We start from the raw sequence: 22,184 nt of genomic DNA on the forward strand, positions 1-22,184 counted from the left end.
ACACAGTTAGGCCATAAACCCCAAAAATTCAGTTCAAGTTCTGCTGTCTTTCATTCGGTACTGAGATTCAGTCATGTCGCCTTTCCATTTGTAGACGTGGTGAAACCTGAATCTCTCCTCTCATACAGCCTACAGTGAAAGCGCAGACCGTGTAGGGGTGAAGTACCTAGACTCGAACCTACGATGTGTATTTCTTACAAAAAAGTTATCACGAAGCCACAGAGAACTCTCATATTTTGTTATCGTGGAAATATAGTAATAATCAAAAGTAACTAATATAAAAATAGTCTCAAACTGTTTCATAAGTTATTTTAAACATTAATTATGCAAGTTCGGAAAGAAGCATTTCTTATTTTTTTTAAACCCGATTCATTATCAGAAATGTTCTGATTGTTGGAAACCGATTATCAAATATCTGCGAGTCTACTTTTTTTTTTTCCTTTTTATGGTCACCCCCTCAGATTAGGGCAAGCCGATGAAACCTGTAGTACTCGAGTACCACGGATGGGTTCATAAAACGTCAGAAGAAACATTAATGATACTGGGCTTGAATTGCTGTAGATGGTAATTTTCATAAAAAACATACAGAAAAAAAGTTGTTTTCTAGAGACCAATAATAGTTAGAATAAACTATTATTGGTCGTTTCGGTAAAGTTTAGAACCGAACTGTGAATGGATGCTAGTTTCGTTGAGACGCGTGTTTGGACTGATTTGGAAGAAGGAGATGGATTTACAGATGCCAATTCAGAATAATTGTCCCTAGAATAATTTTAAAAAATAATAATAATAAAAACATGTGCAGCCAAAACTAATGTGCATGATCTCCTTGAGGACTGGCTAGCTTCCATCATAACCATCTATTTGTTATCTTCTTTGCAATCAGCGATTCCTTTTTTCCTTGACCCATTCACCGACTAAGGGACACCAACTGCTGCTGGGAAACTGATGAAAGAAAGAGGTAATCATTTTTTATCTTTGTCCAGTAATATTCTACGAGCGCAGCCTTATTGGAGAATGACAGTGATGGAATTACTCTTCTGTTCTTAAAAATATTCTTATCTTAATTCTGATATCATTAAAACATTTTTTTTTTAACCTTTCCTTCCAATCTGGCAGTTCAAGAAAACTTTTTCTGTTCCAGTTTTTAATAATCTCCGTCTAATTGCCCTAATTTCATTTTTCGAAAAATTACATGAAAAGTTCACAGCAGAACTTTTAGAGAACACAGTCATTCATCCGCCACGGTATACTTATCCAGAATACTAACAGCCTAGAGGCTAGCTAGCTCTCCTGTATTTTTACTAAAAATCCTTTGACTCTATGAAGCATGACTGACTTCTCTCTAAACTTGACAAACTAGGATTAAGAGAAAACATCAACCAACTCTTAAGTGATTACTTATCTGATTTTGTTCCTTTGTGATTAAAATCAATTACTCTTTCTCTAACATCAGCAAGTCTTACAGTGGAGTCCTGTGGGACTCCACTGTACCAATTCTTTTCATTATGTTTATACACGAGCACATCCTTAAGGAGATAATATCTTAGTGTTATTATATAATGGATAAGGACTCGGGCTTACTTGAAATCAAAACATCTATGGTATTCATTAAACTGGAGGAACAGCTCAATAAAAATCAGCTTACTCTGAATCTTCGCATATCAAAATACGTGGTTCAAAGGAATAAATCCCTAGAATTTTATTTCAAAATAAGTTGAAAAATGGTCTGTAAATGTCAACGATACCAAGTCCTGAAATCTGACTCAACAGTAAACTAATTTTGAACAACAAAAAAAAAAAAAAAAACAGAAATAAAATAGCATAACTGGCAGAAATTCTCTCCTTTTCAGCTACTTAAGTAAATTGCACAGATCTTTTTTATCCTGATTCGGATACATCTCACCTATGGTATTTTAATTTTGGATCGTCCCTAGAGTGCATCCACTACCAGAAGAAAGATACAAACCGAGGAAAAAGCGCTTTAACATATAATTGTAACTGAAATTCGAGGCACCATTCATCTACACGGTTTCCTATGCTTTTTTAATGATTATTTTTGTCACTTTAGAAGAAGAGATAAATTTGAGTTAAGAAACTAACTTGAAAATCCCATTGTAAAGAAACCTAGTTGGGCAGAAAAGCTTTACGTTTCCAGGATCAAAAACTAGTCTTTCTCCTCATTTCAGGTCTTCCAAGTTGCTTAATAAAATCAAGAAACTTTTCAAAGAACATTTAACCATGGCCTCCAATTCAAATCGTGATTCTAGCAAGATTACGACGAATATTAAACTTTTCCATCCGTTTCTTATGTGTCCAGCATTAAGAAATGTCAATTTTACCCAGTTAACTGTCAGATGCACTTTGCTTTGAATATGCGTAAAACTCTTACCATCACGGCACATCCTTTAACAGACTTATGTGTTCTTCCTTAGACTTATGTGTTCTTCCTTCCTTTTGCTGCTTCTATGGGCATCTTCAACAACGCTCACAGAACATATATCTTTACTAGGGGTAACCATTTTTAATCATTAGTTAATGATTAAAATGTTTTAATCAATGCTAAAATGCATTTAAGCATTAGCAAAATATTGCTTTTTATGCATCGAAAACCTATATTTTCTCTTTCGCTCTCCGCGATACTTTTCTCCTAAACTGCTAATGATTACGTACAAATACCAGATCCGCCTTACCATGAAATATTGCTCTCACATTTACGGTGATACCTCCAAAAATTTCTGTTGAATTCACAGACTATCCAAAAGACGGCAAGTTCATTAATGTTCTTCACACAGACATTCAGTTTCTACGCATGCCTTTCTACGGCTATTTCAATGGGCACTGTTCTTCCGAATTGGAATCCGTAATTCCACCACTGTCTCTTCCAAGCCAGTCAGAATAAGTGCCATACTTGTCAATATCCTTCACTGTCCGTATTCAAAATTGGAGCACTAACTTTTCCTCTTCCAAATTTACCCTTTCTACTTTTGTTCTTTGAAATACCTTTCCTTCGCATATATATTTCTCGAAAATTACAAATACAGAAATTCAAGTCCAGTGTCAACAAGTATTTTCCATCTTCTCAACCTTCAATCCATACAAAGTATTAGAGTTCTAAGATGGATTAATTTATAGAATTAATCAATTCTTTAAGTTAATCCACGAAGCACCAACTCTTAAACTATCTCGAAACCGTCCATCTGATCAACGATGGCCAATATGGGTTTTGTCGGTGTTGATCTACTGGTGATATATTTATTGGCTTGTGTTACTCATCTTTGGCCAAATTTTATGGAAGGGTTTTGTGAAACTCAAGCAGTTGCTTTCGACATTTCTAACGCTTTTGTTCGTGTTTTTAGCACAAAAGTCTTCTAAACAAACTCCCCTTTTCCGACTTTTTTGTGCAATTGGATATCCAGTTTTCTCTCTCTGACGCTCTACTGCAGGTGATGGTAGACGGCTGTCTTCTAACCTCTCTACTAATGCTGGTATTCCCCAGGATTCAGTTTATTCTCTCACTCTTTAACTCTTGTATATTAATTACCTTCTTCCAATTGACTTGGAATGCCTATCTAGTTTTTGTGATGATAGTAATCTTCCCAAATAAATGGATCTATTTGGAGAAGGAATATAAATTTATAAAAAAAATGATTTTTTTTTTTTTTAATTTAGGAGTAAGGAATTAAAATTACTCAGAGATTAAAATCTATTTATATAATTACAAGAGAATTTTCAGAGGGTAGAGTGGATTACTTAGTTCTTCTGTTTGTCCAATTGGGGGCCAAACGTTATTATATCATTATCTCTCTCTTCCCTTTCTTTTCCTGAACATTCTGATTATCGAGAGGAGTAGCAAGAAAGAGATGGGCAGGATTTCCGGAACGTAAAGCTGTTAAAATTGGGTAATAATCGCAGTGTAACACATTAATTGATAGTCATCTCTTAATACCGTTTCAATTTAAAGTTTAAATTCGTGTTCTCCTTTGTGTGATACATAATACAAGGGTTATTCAAAAAGTAGATAGTGGATTACAAAAAGGAGTTTTATTTAAAAAGATTTGATGTACGACTCGATTCAAAATAAAATACTGTATTACTCAATATGTTGCGTTGACATCTGAGTGGCTCCATCTTGTAGAACAAATCGAAGTCACAAGGACTCGTAGAAAAAATAGAGAGAAGCACCTGTAAAAGGATTTTCCATTCGAATGCCTTGCAATAACTCCTTCATAGCACCAGTGGTATTACGCAGTATTTGCAGTGCTGGCTTAGAGAACAGCGTGATGGCAGAATGATGCCATTGCAGTCGCAAGCAATAATTAGCATCACTTCATATTCCCTTGTTCTTCTTCCCCTCCCCATTTTTTTTTTAAGAATTAAAAAAAAATTTAAGTTAATAACGGGGAGGATCTTGGAGATGGAGACATTTATCAGGACCAAATTTGCGCCCAGACAAACAAAACAAGTGTCTAGGGCCCGTAATCTGGACACAACTCCTGGCAACTCTCTGCTCAGGTTCTGTTGGATTCATTAGATTATCTTTCGAAATTAAGCGCGTGTGACAGGTGGCTTCAGGTTACGGTACACACTGTAGTCATCGTACTCCTTCTTAAATAAACAATAACCTTAAATTAAGGTTTAAGCATCATTATTTGAAATTTTTCCAGATTTCCAATGTAGGAGCCCATATATAGGTACAAATATTCTGTTTGGGTGATTATGAGTATTCTGCCCGAAGGTAGGTGGTCCTTAATGCTGAGAATTTTATAAAGGCTACTGCAATTGTTTTCCGTTGCCTTCTGTGCCTGTGTGTTTTGGTTTGTAGTTGTGTGGCCGATTTGTCTGTTTGGGGGAAGGAAAACGCCCGGAAGAATCCACGAGGGAAACGCCGGACCTCCGTTTGAGACGGGCTAATTCAAATCAGAGTGAAAAAGTCTTCGGAAATTTCTCCGGTTTAAGACGGGACTTGAAGCCAAACAATACCGACTCCGTGTCAGTAGTGTCACGGATATGCAATAATAGCGGCACGGAAGTTATTCTACTAGATTGTACAAATCTATAAAATGACACATGATTGTACAAATCTATGAACCAAGAAAGCTGATCTTTGTTCATAAATATAACTTTGGGCACCTGCAGCACACACTTATAGTTCTCCGTCCGATGAAACAAATTTTCCAATCATACACTTACGAAGCCGCTGCTGCTATACAACTGTTCTGTTTTCTTTTATAAATAACCTCCGCCTCATCATTCTGTTCACGAGCACGTTTAGACAGCAATTTAGACGCTACTTTCTGAAACTTTCTTAAAAACGTGATATAATAGAAACATAACCGTAACAATTTTGCATTTATTCAATAATATTCAACACGATAAAATTATTAATTTTGAGACAGTTAATTTTTCCTCACTCGTTATGCGACCCCTGCAACCTCTTTAATTACTCTGCTTATAATGAAGGATACAGTTTAAGATACATTTAGAAATTCTTTAGTAATCTTTGGACAAAATTTCTAGTGAAATTAACGTGATGGATCGGAGCGCACCGGAAGGCCGTTCCAGTTCGCTCCGCTCCATCGTGAGCCCTGGACACACGAGTAAAACTAGTTTTTAAAATAAACAAATTGCATTTCACAAAGAATGACACCGAGATAGGAAGAAGAATAACCTGCAGCTATTTTTATTTCCTTTACATGACCTTTATATGGAAAACTTATTCATATTACATGATCAGGAAATTCAATAAACTACAACTGTTCCCCTTTTGTGTTGTCAAGAAATCCATTAAGTGCAATGCTGAATTCAACTGAAAAGAGTGTTGACCTCTGACACTGATCCAGGGCATTCACGTACATACGTATAAGCATCACACTTGTTACACATAAATGTACAAAATCGATTCAAAAACAAACAGCACTTGGTTCATTTACTTAATTTTTTCAGTAATTAAATATCTGGTAAAAATGTTTCATAGCTAATTTTAAAATTATGAAAGATGGTGTCGTTCTCATAAGATAGCACTAAGAGCTAGGAAAGTTCAGTAATTCGTTTCTTATTAAGCGAAGGAGTAAAAGTTTCTATTGTCACTGGGAGCGACAGCTGGTTTCTTCAACATATACTGTAAAAGCTACAGAAAATTGAATAACAATATAATAATAATAATAATTTTATATTTTAAAAAATAATTAACTTTATAATTAGTTAATTAATATTATAATACAATTTTAACGAAAAGCAACGGCACGTTTTTGATATTTGGCCCGCTGCCCAGTGATCATCTGAAATACAGTTACTCACGCGCGTGTTCGAATCCATGCGATAATACAAAATATTTGGCTTTATGTGGCCATCTCGAACTATAAGCAGAAAATTTATTTTTAATTGTTATTTAGTTTTTAGGAGCATTAGCAACTAAGGCCATATTGCTCCGGGATATGCGGTGGTCATTCCCTGACCTTTCCGCATCCTCCGTATTTGGTGGTGATGGGCTAGAACCCCGGTCTAATCAAAAAGCGTATGCTACGCACTGCTGCTCCTTCTCACCTGGCTACGGAGGCCCCTTTATTTTTTAAGGAAAAATTAAAGAATAAATAGCCTGGTATCGGAACAAAAATGCCTGGTAGGACATGACAATGCTAGGCCATTGCTGTTGTTTGTTTTTTTTTTGTTTTTTTTTAGGAGCATTAGCAACTAAGGCCATATTGCTCCGGAGATATCCGGTGGTCATTCCCTGACCTTTCCGCATCCTCCGTATCTGGTGGTTACGAGCTCGAACCCCGGTCTAATCAAGAAGCGTGTGCTACCTACTGCTGCTCCTGCCCACCTGGCTACAGAGGCTTCTAGGCCTCTGTAGCCAAAATGAATGAGAACTATTAGACCATCCTTCTTATAGTGCTGATATGGCTAATACGGTTTTTTGGTGCGCAGACACTTAAGAGAAAACATTCGTCGTAAATGGCATCGTTTTAATGACAATAACCAAAAGCTTGAAATGGAACGAAGAGTCTTGCAGAAAACAGAAATGCTTGTACAACGTTGAAACGTTTTGAGTTGGTAAAAAAAAAGATTACTTTGGAAATTCTGTTTAATTTGTACAGTAATATTGCCGTTACTTTTTGAATCATTCTTAAACAAATAACATATGTGGCGCTCGGTGATACACGGATACGTCCATGGGCGCCGGCAGCATGGTGCAAGGTGAAGTAATGCACGATATTTAATATTTTCATTAATTTATTGAAACATAAGATATTGCATTATTCGAAAATTTTGGTGAACACGCACCACCTTGCAAAATATCCTGTCGGCTCCCATGGACACGTCTATAAATAAAAGAAAATATTTTATTGCAAATTGAGACCCTTCTAAGGAGAATGCGCGTGTTCAATTTCAGTATCACGCTCGTGGAATGAGAGAATGAAAATGCAGTCTACTTTACACTGTGGAGCTGCACACCACATGAAGCAGTAAGGGTAATTGAGATCCAACACGCATCTCAGCCGAATCCGTAACCCTACGACGCCCTAAGTGACGAATCCATGACATCTGTCAGTCATTAGCATACACGTGGCGACGAAATACGGCGCCACCAACCGTAGTAACGCCACTCCTTGTCACTCGGGCGTGCAGGTGTGGCTGCTCTTGTGTTACTGGCCATACTGGTTACCTAGGCGACGAGATAGGTCGCTGACATCAACTCGGGCTCAGTCTATCATTTAGCCGGTTGCTTTTCGTTAGACCAGGTGATGAACAGATCGGTGTCGGTGTCTGATAAATTAGCAACTCATCTGTACCAGGAACAAACTGCATTGCTTTGTCAAGTTCCTAGTAAGTAGCCAATTTACTTTTTTCTCCATTTCCAATATGTAATAAAACGATACTACCTGCTACTAAGGTGCATATGGTGAAATCTTCAATAAAATCAAGAACTATAGGACGAATGTTTAAATTAAAAATGGGCGAGAGAGAAATTTTTCAGCATTTTGTTGGAAAAAGTATCCTCTCATATTCACTCTGTACAGTTATAACACTAATTTAGCATATCTGGGAAGCAGATGTAAGCTATCCTAAAGATACGCGTGAACTTTGTATATCCCTTTAAAGTTAGCGAAACGGAAAATGAACCCGAGAGTTAAAAAAAAAAAAAAAAAAAAAACGCCACACTCAAACTGGATATGTAGAAATTATTTAACTATTAACTCCATGTGCAGTTTCTATGAGCGACGTTTTCTCCCATACGTTCCTAGATCTGTTACATTTTATTTAATAGTTCCATGTCTCTTTATTTTGCAGATCCTGGCGGGTAGTGGCTACGTTTATTGTACCACTGTTTTATAATTTAATTCAAGACAACTAAGGCCGCGAGGTGGCATTATATTGAGTCTGTAAACTACATGTATTCTATGGTTGGCTTGCTGCTTTTCAAGATTAAAAATCCCGACATTCCGGGATGAAACGAGAAATTACTCCGAAGTGTGTGTTTACCGGACGATTGGGCGACCACAGCTTACAAATATTAATGATTTCCTTTCAAGATCACCTTCCAGAATCTGGCAAGAGACTATTTTTTTTATTTATTATTATTATTTTTTTTTTATTGTGTCGAAATGTGATAACAGTTAGTGTACTTCTGCAGCAATGAACTCATTCTGTAGATATGAGTTATCATAATAAACGAGGCATTGGAGGTATTTTGGATAAGGTTGTGAGGTGAATTTTCATTTGCCTACAAATATCCCTGGCAATGACTAATTTTGCAGTATACTTTGGAATGCTGTATGTGATGTTCGACAAATTCAGTTTTATATCTAAATTCATTTATATTTCCTTTTTTTTTTTTTTTTTAGGCGCATTTGTAAATGCGTAAAGCACCGACTCTGTCCGTATGTGACAACTTGGCTCCCCGCATATGAATTTCGATGAAATTTGATATTTTGGTCCTTTAGAAAGATGTGTCGAGCAATCCCAAATTTCTTTCAAATCGGACTAACAGAAATCCAGCAATTTTTTTTCCCCATAAAATTTCGAGTAATTTACATATAAATGTAAGTATACATTGAATATTTGACCGTTGTTGGGCAAGGAAATGTCAGATTGGCACCAAATCTTCAGCGTATTTTCTTTTAGTCCCAGGGAATGTTTTAGGATCAACCCTGACTCGGTGCATTCCCCCTCCTACAGAAATTCCTCGACCTTGTGTGGTCGTCCTGGAGTACAAACAGAAATTTTATTTTATGTTATTTATACTAATTTTGGATATTCGCGCATTATCCTCGTGAAGGAAAACCTGAATCGACACCAAATTATCAGGATATGTTCCGCTGGTTCCCGGAAAGCGTTTAAGACCGATTATGATTCAACAGCACTCCCACGCATTCCTCCACAAAAAAATCTATATAAAGAAAATTATGTTTCGAGCAGTATTACTCAAGAAAGTCGATTAGATCCTAAATTCTCTTAACATGTTTTGTTGGCCCCTGTGAAAGTTTAGGACCCATTCAGATTTAAAAGATCCTCACCATCCAGTTTCACCCTACAGAAACGTTGTGACAGATCAGGAGCAGAAACTCTGATCCTTTGTAAAATTTCAGCGCTTATTTAGAATATTCGTTTTGACCTTTATACAGAATAATTATGTCAATAAGTTAATCCACGTCCACTGTGAAACTGTCCACCCTCCCCCGAAAGAGAATCCCTACACAGACTTACCTCACGTTATTCATCACGTGACGAGGTTTGGTAAACTCTCCTTGAGTACAGTACAGAAGTTTTTAACCCCTGAGGTACTTTATTTGATAATCAAACGCGTCTGAAATGTAACGCTACTTGCAATACCTAACTTGTTTAGTTATCCTACTAATAATTAAACTCTTTAAGATTACTCTACTAAAACTCAGCAATAGTGAAATTGAAGCCAGTAGCCAAGTATACCCGTACACGTTCTCACATGCGCAGATATGAAGATGCGCACAAATACTACGCCCTTTGGTAGATACTCAAATGTTTCTATACTTTTTTTTTTTTTTCACTGTACTGTACTACGTATTATATGAATGCACGCATATTACACTTTGCTACTTACAATTGAATGAATAATGTGCGGTCATGTAGATCACGCAAGTAGGCAGACAAAAGACACACAATACATCATACTGAACGAAAGTAGAACAAACTATACAGCATAATCAATTATGCAGCATTCAATAAAAACTGTTGATAATCTAAATATAGACTTGCATAAAGAGTCTGAATTATTAAAGCTATATATTCATATTATTCCAGTACTTACACAAATAGAAAAATTCAAGGATACAATTATTTATCCTTAAGGAGTCTAATCATTATCTCATAAAATGAATTTAATATAGACTTTTAAATGTTTTTGGTGTTCTTAACTAATTGCATTTATCAGGCAATTTTTGTTGGCGCATTATAGCCCTAGCTGCTGATGCGCCATGAAAACTCAAATTAACCAATCAGAAATTTTGAATAAACTACTTGAGTACGCAAACAAATGTTCCGTAGTCTAGTTCAATTTTTTTTTTCTTGAAAAAAAAAAAAAAAATAGTTAAATAGACAAAATAGTGCTATTAAAAAGTGAAAATAGAATTGAAATTAATTGTTAAGGTCTCCATTATAAACAACAACAACAACAACAAAAAATTATGTAACTCCAGCACGACTACTGGGTCGAAGAGGAGTTTACAAATAATCATTTTGAACAGCGAACACAATCATTAACCGCATTCAGCAGTCACGCGGACTTAAATCATGGTACACGCAAAGGCGTGTGCAACTGCACTCTCGCGCTCGAGTCTCTCAGGACCACTCCACCCGACATCCATCGGGCCTAAAAACTATACCAAAAAAAAAAAAAAAAAAAAAAAAAAATATATATATATATATATATATTGGCAAGGAATGCAGAACTGAGTCCACTAAATATTTCCCCAGAACGGATTCCCTAATATTTGATTACTCTTTCTCTCGTGCTGACCTCCGCCACGGACATCGAAATCTTTGCCACGCCTCTCACGTGCACAAAACGAGATTATTTTAAATAGAGGAAATAAGCATAAAACGGAGAACAGCGTCTTGACAAGCGACGAAGTGCTAAAAATACTAGCTACTTAACTACTCGCGTATAAAAAGACAACGCCTCTTAGAGCAAGCTAAACCCAACTACATTTCGGTTCTTGTCACATGAAACCTTTTACGCTTTAACTGTTAAATGAATACGAGCCGTGCCTGTCAATCTAACAAAAATATATATAAATAATAAAATAAAAAAGTTTCACAGTTAGCAGCCGCTACTGCAAGTCAGCGAGAAAGACCAACTTTAGCTGACCTACATTTCAGCCCTTCTTTGCCCTTTCCCTTGTTCATGACGTAACGGGAAAACATCAATAATCACTAGTGAGATCAGTAACAGAACGTGAGGGATTGTCGGGACTTTTAATCCCCACATAAACGGCAGTAGCGCTGCACAAAAGCTTGATAATAAAACCGTCCATCACGACATTAACTTCCCCTCAGCTACTGTAGATCGTGAGTAACAAAGAAAGTGGTATATTGTATGTGCAATAGTATAATTTTCTTACATTCAGGTTTCTGCAGACTTCTGAGAACGTACCCATTAGCAGCGATACTAATTTGCATGACCGGGGAATTGTTTATACGTCTCTAAAACTATCACGAGAAATTTTCAATACGCTTATTATTTTGCTGAATTTATTTGCAGGGTATTGCCGTTTTCGAAACTCAGTACGCACTTAACAGCACACAAAACATAGGTTCTTGTGAGTAAGTCGATCTATTAATGTTCCCGAAATTCTGCAAATCAAGAAAAGAAGAAATATGGAAATACTCAGTGCATGCAAGCATCATTCGTATATTAAGATCAGCTTATCTGTTGGCTGGATAAAAATAAAAAATAAATTAAAAAACAAACCTCTGGGGAGATTACGAAAAATAAAAAGAGCACCTTCGCCCATGGAATATAAACCCAAACTCTTCCAGATGCAGAATAAGGGACATTATCCAAAAGGCTATGAAAGCTCACAGTAAGTAAAAAAAGCTTATTCATAATTACTGTACTTTTCAATAAACATGCATATTAAATAAAATGCGTATTAAAAGCGATGGCAATTTTGCAGTACAGTTTTACAAACACATAAAATTAAAAATAAGTGTATTACTCGTTAAGTTTCCTACCGTGGAAAAAATCAATGAATATTTTGTAATAATACAAATAATATATGTAAGTTATAAGGACTTACCCTTCTTATGTACATATACGAGCTAGCGACCTAACACTAAAGTTTTATCGGTTTTTTTTTTTTTTTTTCCATATTTTCAGTCTTATTATTTTGCTAAAGTTTAATTTCTGGTAATAAGAAATACACCAGATACATAAATTTTCTGTTAAATAACTTAGCTTAATCAAACTTCCATTCGAAAACATAAAACACTGAATAAAAACAAAACCCTTCTTCGGTAATCTTTATAAAACTGAAAACGCAAACTGACAAACGATCGAAATAGAGCGCAGCTGTGAAACGCGTTTTATTTTAACCGTTTGGCATTTACATTAACGATGATATTATTCAGCCACCTACAAAATGAAACTAATTCTATTTATTTTCTATATTGCACCCAAATAAAAAAAAAACATATTAAATTTAGAAAATGGCGTAAAATATTATTTAATAATATTAATATATCTTGCTAATTCAGGAATAATCTTCGGCTATTTCACTTGCAAAATAAATAAATTTATGCAAAACAACTCTTCACGACCAGTGGCCAAGGGTTTTACATCCAGAAAGGAGAAAAGATAAGAACTGAATTTAGGCTAGTTAAATAAACAAATCAGGGCAAGAGCAACTTTAAAAAATTCAATGTACAGACAACATGCATTTTATTTATTATAATTACTATTTTATTTATCATTAAAACTTTTACTTCACCTTAACTTAATATTGTTAAATTATTGATTAAAAAATTAAACGTATGTAATATAAAAATATCCTTACAGAAGGAAAAAATTTCATTATTATTTTTTAATCCTATTGCGAAATCTGATATTAAATTTAATTCATCCAGTCATTCAAGCGTTTATCCATCAGACTGGCTCATATCTTAAATTGTGAATTTTGATATTATAAAAAGCCATATACACTTAATACATTACACTAAATCACGAAGTAGGTGGCAAAGGCCAGAAATTTCAATGGAATATCTGTTGTAAATTCAAATACATGTATTTATATTTCTGAAAAGTATTAAGTATGAGCGTCAAAGCAAGTAAGGCTATAAGGCATGAGTATATTTTGTCTATACAGGGTGTTTCAGTTAAACGTTTCAGAACTTCTAAGAGGGGTAGGGTACATCCTGACAACTCGAAATCATATAGCAATGTGGGGTCGGAAATGCTTTCCTGAAGTGGTGTTGTACACAGAAGCACCATAAAAAGAAAAGAGACCGTAAGTGAGAAATCGTTTTAATAATACATGAAAAGAAGCAAAAGGTACATGGATTAAAGTAAGTGTTCGAAGTTTCTTCCACGGGCTACAATGCACGCCTCACATCTCCGACGCATGGACATCCGAACATTCTGGAATACTCCAGGCGAATTTCGAATTTCTTCGGCAGCTACTGCGATTCTTGCAACCAGCTCCTCAGCATTGTCAACAGGGGTGTCATAAACTAGCGATTTCATATGACCCCAGAAATAAAAATCAAGACATGATAGGTCGGGTGACCGAGCAGGCCAACGCACGGGACCATCACGTCCGATCCACTGTTGACCAAATGTGACATCCAGGTAGTTACGAACATCTCCGCTATAATGGGCAGGGGCTCCATCGTGTTGGAACCCATTGTCTGTTGCGTCGATGCAGAAATCTGTTCATCTCTCAAAAGTTGTGGCAATACTTGCTGCAGAAAGATCAAGTAGATAGGTCCGGTTAGACGACACGGTAACAGGTAAGGTCCGATGAGGTGATCTCCCATAATACCGGCCCATACATTGACCGAAAATCGAATCTGTGCTGAACGACGTCGTATTGCATGCGGGTTCTCGACCGCCCAGATATGGTAGTTATGCGTGTTGAAAATTCCTTCCCTTGTGAAGGATGCCTCATCGGAAAACAACACTTCAGCAGGAAAAAGGGGATTTGTAGCACATTTTCCAAGGTACCACTGTGCGAAAGCAATACGAGGTTGAAGAAACTTCGAACACTTACTTTAATCCATGTACCTTTTGCTTCTTTTCATGTATTATTAAAACGATTTCTCACTTACGGTCTCTTTTCTTTTTATGGTGCTTCTGTGTACAACACCGCTTCAGGAAAGCATTTCCGACCCCACATTGCTATATGATTTCGAGTTGTCAGGATGTACCCTACCCCTCTTAGAAGTTCTGAAACGTTTAACTGAAACACCCTGTATATTGCGTGTAATTCTGTAGTAGATTTACGTGCTTGCTTCACAAAAAACTAGTTTTCGGGAGAAAAACCACGCGACCCTCGCCTGAGATTTCCCAATTCAGCCACGTTGTGAAAAAGGTCCATAAATGTTCCGCGCGTCATTGACGGTATTCGAACTCAGACCTTTTCCACCCAGTGTGGGGAGGAGGGTGATTATATCCACTATGCTACCGCGAGGGCGATAGTATCCCAAATGTTATCTATAAAAGGATGATTTTAAATAAATGATATCAATGTTTTACAAGACGATAGCAAGAAAATCTTTATCTTGGGATTTAACATGGCAGTTCGGTTTAAATAATGCATCTACGCCTCCTTTAGAAGAGAAAAGATGACACAAATTACATTTTGTCATAAAAGCATTATGAGGTTTCAAAGATACATTTATTTTCCCCCTTGAAGTTCAATATTGGACTGGCTGTGAAATGATTAATTTGTCGTGGGAATGTTATGTTGTTTTTGTTTTGTTATTGTTTGTTTTGTTATTTGTTTTTTAGGAGCATTAGCAACTAAGGCCATATTGCTCCGGGGATATGCGGTAGTCATTCCCTGACCTTTCCGCATCCTCCGTATTTGGTGGGCACGGGTTCGAACCCCAGTCTAATCAAGGAGCGTGTGCTACACACTGCTGCTCCTGCTCACCTGGCTAAGGAGGCGCCATGTTGTTTTTCAAATGATACTCAAATACTCAGATAGAGACGAGCCATTGTAAAACATCTTTCCGACTTCATTTTCGGAATCTTGAGTTTTGAAGTAGTTTTGAAATACAACAGAAGTAAAATAAGCAGGTAAATAAAATTTTTAACCCAACAAATAAATAATATAGTTACAGAATCTCAATGAACAGTAATATTTTTAGAATTTTACCCAAAAAAAAAACCCTGGTATATTCCCTAATTTTTATTATTATTATTTATTTTTTATTATTATTTTTTTTTTTTTTTTCAGTATGATCACTGTGAAGTGAGACCATCTTCTAGAACGATATTACAGTATCTTAATCAACACTCAAAAATAACATATAAGTTTCTCTGGCGTTTAAACAAGGTTTTCTTTCATAACCCTGGCGGTTTTACCTTACAGATACATCCGGTGGTAAAAAACTGCGTAAATTAATTATTTTAACAAAGAACTTTTGTGATTTATCACAGCACAGAACTACTTTCTTAAACAGCAAAAAAAATTAAAGTTTTCTTTTTTATTTCGGTTCTATAAAGGAGAGAGAGAGAGAGAATTTCTTGGATTTCAAATAACAACACCCATGGCGACCTTCATAATTTTTTTTATATAATGTATATATTTTTTCTTTTATATCTTTGACTGAAATAAATTAATTTTCTAAGTTGTGGCTTCAATCAGTTCTGGTGTTTCGCTCTTCGGTAAATCTACTTTTCAATCTAATTTGGAAAGAAGACGCGATGCGATGTTCAGGAGTATCTCTCCTTTCAATCATGCGTCATCTGTGTATTATTTTATGGTAATCACAAACACGAAAGGCTGACGAAATCTATAATACTCTAGTGCCATGGATGAATGGAGAATTAAGTAAACAAAAGTAATTTATTAACATTTACTTTGAATTTCTGCAGATTACATTTTCAGGAAATATATACGGAGCAGAGTTCAGCCAGCAATAGCAAACAGAAGATATAAATGAAAAAGACATTTCGATGATTCAGATCGTGGTTGAGAAGTTAATAATGGGAGATAGTTGTGCACGTCTTTCGGATTAGATTGGAATTAAGGGCTAGAATCACAGACACCAATTTGGAGGGACAATGCCCATGGAAATATCTGTGGGAAAAGACATGCAGTAGAAACGGAAGGTCTATTAATTAACCTTTTGAACAGATTCAAGGATTTCTGAGCAAATATTCCGTGGATTTGAGTTTTTTTACAGTGTTAATATCTGCTCACAAGAAATATAACAGGAAGCAATGTTTGGGATATGGTTATGCCCATAAATTTAAAAAAATGGTCCTTTTATAAAAAGTTTGGTGTTGCTACTGAAGATAGAGTCAAACAGTTGCTTTTTTTTTCCTTTTTTTTTTTTTTTTTTTTTTTTTTTTCAGGAGATAACACAGGTTTCAGTTTTAGAAGAACTAAAGTTAACGAAGCTACACCATCTCTCCATTCAAAACTGGCTTGAAGGCCAGCATTTAAAGAACTAGTGGTTGATATTTGAGAAGTACTGTATATCTGGTTGTGCAGAGTAGTAACATTTGTCAACAAGAAAATTAAATACAGAGTACTCTTATGGCATAATATACTATATCATTAAGAGTTCGAGGATCAGCCATAGACGCTTTTTATTTTCAGTTTATTTAAATGAAAGTTGTCTACATAACTAATGATCATAATATGTTAATTATTTTAAACTAAATTTTAAAGTAAAAGATATTTATTAATACAAGAAGTTAAAAAAAAGTATTGGATAGTTTTTATTTGAATGATAACAGAATAGGTTTGGAGGTCGACACATATAGGAAATTTTATATATTTAGTGATCGAATATTGAATAGGACAATATATTCTTATGCAATATTCTGTGAGCTGGAGAAGAAAACAAATTGTTAAAGACAAAGGAGTGAGTATTGATTTGATTCCTATGAGTTTAAAACACATGGTAACAAGAAAAATTGAATTTATTACAGGCAATGCCAGATTTAGGTAGTCTGAGGCCCTCACATTTTAGAGGCCCCTAAAATAATGTTCCTAAACTAAAAGCAATCCTATTGGTGCAGAACGCCTGCGACCTTGGGCCCGGGCGCAACTGCGCCTCAGTGAATCCGGCCTTGATTACAGGCCTTATAAAAAGAATAATGAGCTATTTCAATGATTAAGTGTAATATCACTTCAGTATTTAATTAAATTCGATTTCATAACACTGAGTAGGAATAGTTGCCTTAACCCATTATTTCACAGGAGGAGGAGGACGAGGCAACACGACTTCAGTTTTTTATTTGAGATTATTAATGAAATAACTGATTGCTCGGATCTTCTGAAAAAAACTCGATTTTAATTATCCAACAAGATTTTGTGGTAGTTTCAGATTGCAAACCAGGAGAAAGCATTTTCGTGGTTTTGGCCAATCTAAAATACACATTTTAGTTTGCACAAAATTTGTCTTTTAGCCTCAATAGACTAATGAAACAGACAAAAATCAAAGAAAATTCTATAGTTGACTTTTCAACTTTCTGACGAATAATTAGGAGGTATGGTAATGAAAATTATTAACCCACTTCTATTCACGGTGTCCTGACCTTGTCTGTTTATCAGTTTGTTAATTAATTATGTAATTACTTTAGTAACTTAAGCTATTCTGGTAACAATGATTCTGCTGAGCCTGGTGTGATGTAGAGTTTCAAAATAAGGATATGCTGTATTTAGTGCAGAACTTTATGTGATCTAAATTAATTGCTCTAGTTTTGTTGCCGTTGGATGGTGCAATAGTGTGGTGGAATTCTTGAGTTAAAATTTGATCCATCTTTCTCTATGTTTTCAGATGTGTGTTTTGTTTTTTCTATCTAGACATAGCTTACGTACACTGTAAGCCTATGGCCTTTCTGTGATGTGCATTATATAAAAAACTTCAATCCATTTCAGCAAAATTTTATTTTAACAAACCATCCGAAATTTTGTATTATTAATGGTAATATATGCGGTTATAAAATTAATGTGAATTACTGATGTTTCTATACAAGTAACTGTTTTAATTTCTTTGTTTGGTCGTTTATTCAATTACCTACAGCAATTACATGCTGTAGGTCCTCTCTGCTACTATTCATTTGTTTATTTAATTTTATTAGTTTTAAAATTAAATACCTAGTTCCAGCAGCGCCTGAACGAGGTATTTTTGAGCTCGGAGAAAAATACTACATACGCTCTACCCCTCTCCAATATAGAATGCTTATAGCTATATTTTTGCATGGATTGTTATACGCTGACTTTATTGGGAAAAATGTCCCATCTCTGTCAGGAGGAGAAAGATGGCGGATTTTCCCCAATAAGGCAGTCCCTGGATTTTCTAAGTGGGGAAAATCAAAAGCAGTTGGGGAGGGGGCTAATGCTGTGTTCCGGAGAATCGTTAAACTTTAATTATCGTGTAGCAGTAAAACAAAATACACATGATTTTGATCATAAGGGGGAGCCTATAGTCCCTACCTGGGGATGTACCTTTCGCCATATGATGACCAGGAGTTTTATATGAGTGAAACTAAGAGAGACAGAGGAAAAAATAATCAAAAACAAATTTCTGCATGTCTCACTTGCGCTATAGACGTTACGCCCACTTCAGTAGCTCAGGCAACATAACAGTCTTTGCCTGCAATTGTAACTTATTCTGTTTCTCGTTCCAACTCTACTAATATAAAATATATCTAGTGAACTTATGAAAGGCGGTGACGAGCCGAGTATGTTTAGATAAGGGCGGAGAATGACAGACGGCTGTCCTACTTCTCTCATTTCGACAGGTAGCCGTTGATTGAATAGTGTGTTTTTCCTGTGTCGTGTAAGTTTGTCCCTGAAGAAAATTATACATCAAGTTGCGAAAAGATAATTTTTATCTTTTTTTTTCTCTATTTCTTCCAGCAAACAGTTAATGTCTTGGAAATGTATGAGAAAATAAACATGGAACGTTTTTAAATTTGAAGTTTTAGGGAGTAGTAGTAGTAGTGGCATGTGATGCAGCAAGAAAGCAAGTGCAGTGCATGAGCTTATGCAGCATTAGCCAAAAAAAAAAAAAAAAAAAATTTACAAAACAATTCCCTCTAAATGTTTGTCCAGTTCCTCCTTAAATTTATTTAACCTATCAACTTCCACAACGACAGATGGAAGTTTGTTCCAGCAATTAACCACCCGCTGGCTAAAGGCAAATTTCCGCACATCTGTTCTACATCTATCTTTTCTTAATTAGAATTTATGCCCCCTTAGGTTCGTACTCTGAACAAGTGGAAAAATCCCATCAGACTGTTTGTTTGTTATTTGGTTTTTAGAAGCATTAGCAACTAAGGCCATTTGCTCCGGGGATATGCGGTGGTCATTCCCTGACCTTTCCGCATCCTCCGTATTTGGTGGTCACGGGCTCGAACCCCGATCTAATCAAGAAGGGTGTGCTACGCACTGCTGCTCCTGCCCACCTGGAAATCCCATCAGAATTCAGCGTGCTCAACCCATTCAATGCCTTATACACCTCAATCAGATCACTTCGTAGGTGCCAAGTCTCCAGCCGCTGCAATTTGCAGAACTTAAACCTCTCTTGGTAAGAGGATCCCTTCATTCCCCTCACCAATCTTGTTGCCCTTCTCTGTACACGCTCAAGCAAATCTACATCCTTCCTTAAATGAGGCCTCCAGAACTGTACGCAGTACTCAAGGCGTGGCCTGATCATTGCCTTATACAGAGAGACAATCACCTCCTTTTCCCTGCTAGCAAAATTCCTGTATATCATTAACAGGATGTATATCATTAACACGATGGATACATTAACACGATGTATCCTGTATATCATTAACCCCATGACCTGCCCTAGCAGCCTGTCTGCATTGCTCAGAAAACTTCATATCTAACTGCACAACTACTCCCAGGTCTTTTTCATTTTCTACCACCTTAAGTGTAGTACCACACAGTTGGTACGTTTCTCTGGGGTTACTTCTACCCATATGCAGTATTTTGCTTTTGTCAAGGTTAAACTTCAGTTGCCACTTCTCAGCCCATCTGCCCAAATTTTCTAGATCCTGTTGCAGTAGTACACTGCCATTACTGTCATTAACAACCCTGCCAACCTTTGTATCATCTGCAAACTTCGACACTAAGCCTAGTATACCTTCATCAATATCACTGATAAATATACAAAACAACAGTGGACCCAACACCGAACCCTGTGGGACTCCACTAATAACATTAGTCCAAGAAGAGCAGCACCCATTGATTACCACTCTCTGTCTTCTCCCACTCAACCATCCTTTTATCCATTGTAGCAACTTACCCTTAATACCATTCTGCTCCAATTTGTACAGTAGTCTTCCATGCGCAACAGTGTCAAAAGCTTTCCTGAAATCCAAGTATATGATATCAAAATTATTTTTTGCATCCAGTTCCTTTGTTAACCACATCTGTAGTTATATCTGTAGCCTACGTGCTTGGAAGGTGCAGAAGTGGGAGTCCTCAAAAAAAAACTGTATAAGCTAGTTCACAGCTGATAGTTGTAGAAGAAATCTCATTCCATTCAATGTGCAGAATGTTATTTTAAATAATATTCTCCTTAAAAGTTTTCCTTGAGGTATATATCTATCATCTGGCAAGCGTATTCGGTATTTTCATTTCCAACTTCGTGTATTTTTCACCAAAATTTCGAATTTGTGGAGTATTTCGCTAACCACATGGAATCTAGTTAGAAGCAGTCGGTACTGGTACAAATCCAAAGTTATTACAAAGTTTGCAAAAAAAGATTATTTTAGAAATTTACCATCTAAACTGTCAGTACACTATTTAAAAAAATTCCAAAATTTTGAACATGTTTTAGGTTTATTGATAAAAAAAAAAACATTCTTCTTTACCATTAGGAATTTGTAAACAGAACTATAATTATTTCTTCTCCACTTCTGATCATGGATTTTAATTCAAGAACACTGTTCAATTTTAAACTTGCCTTTTCTCCCTACATGATGCAATTTTAATAGTTATAACTGCAACTCTGAGTAATAAAAATTAGCTAGCAATCACAAAATGAATAAAATTGATAACCTTTTCTAGTTTATCCAATAAGTACCATTTCTCCATTGCTTTGCTTATTTTTGGAATCACTCTCACATAAAATGGTAAAACTAACAGTATTTATTTGAAATTTTAAAGCGTAATTTGTCAGATTTCACGAGCATCATTACTAAGCAATTACAAACCTTAAAAAAAATCAGAAACTTTGAAATATGCGAAAAGCACATTTCTGAAATACAACATTTTAACACCTTTATTGCTGCTAAATAAGGTACAAGTACTAGAAACAATAGTTCTCATCACGGTGACATGGCCAGGAGTTAACCTGTTAGGCGAATTGCACGACATCAAAATCTTTGTAAATTATTGTTTTTACAATTTGAAAACGATACATATTTCATTGTAATGGTGTCAATAAAGTGATATCTCAACAATTTTTCAGTGAAAGTGTATAACTTTTCTTGTGGAATGATCTATCCAGTTATTAAGAAAATTAACTTCTCGCTCTTTGATAAAATCAGAGAAGTTGTACATATCTTTAGGTTCTATTTATTTCTAACTCGATGTCGGATCTTAAAGGTGTACAGAATCCATTGGAGGGGGAGATGCTTTCCACAGAGTGATTCGTTCACGTAAATATATCAGAAGAGAAGCATGTTACAGGGTAAAAGGCATCGGATCTATCTCGCTTATATTTAGTATAGGGTATTTGTCGTCTGGACCTTTTTCCAGAAAAAAATGCGATTTTTTTCTGGAAAATTAAATTTTTTAGAAAATTGCAGTTGATGAGGCAAATGATTTAGTCTAAAAACATCATTGTGTACTTCATAAATGAACGTAAACCGATTTCTTTGAAAAAAAAAACAAACAAACAAACAACGGTTGTACATAACGTTCGCTCTTCATTACACGCAGAAACGCAGTCTTAATGAAGAAAGAACTGACCAAGGCCCGGACTCCAATTCCGGATCCCCCACAGAT

At 35.8% G+C, this 22,184-nt stretch overlaps 1 protein-coding gene across 5 annotated transcripts in view; it reads left to right on the forward strand.

The window, feature by feature from the left end:
• Window positions 1-22,184, forward strand: part of mrj (DnaJ heat shock protein family (Hsp40) member B6 mrj) — a 242,204-nt gene that overhangs the window by 76,274 nt on the left and 143,746 nt on the right. For 2 of the 5 annotated variants that reach the window (XM_090383863.1, XM_090383859.1), the window contains exon 1: window positions 7,727-7,827. The exons of the other annotated variants lie outside the window; for them this stretch is intronic. The gene's annotated coding sequence lies outside the window, so the exon portion shown is untranslated. Of the gene's footprint in view, window positions 1-7,726; window positions 7,828-22,184 lie in introns of those variants that run through there. 5 annotated transcript variants of the gene reach the window in all.

Source organism: Mastigoproctus giganteus, chromosome 10 (assembly GCF_048544385.1).
Source record: "Mastigoproctus giganteus isolate SK-2022 chromosome 10, ASM4854438v1, whole genome shotgun sequence".
In the NCBI taxonomy this organism is placed as follows: Eukaryota; Metazoa; Arthropoda; class Arachnida; order Uropygi; family Thelyphonidae; genus Mastigoproctus; species Mastigoproctus giganteus.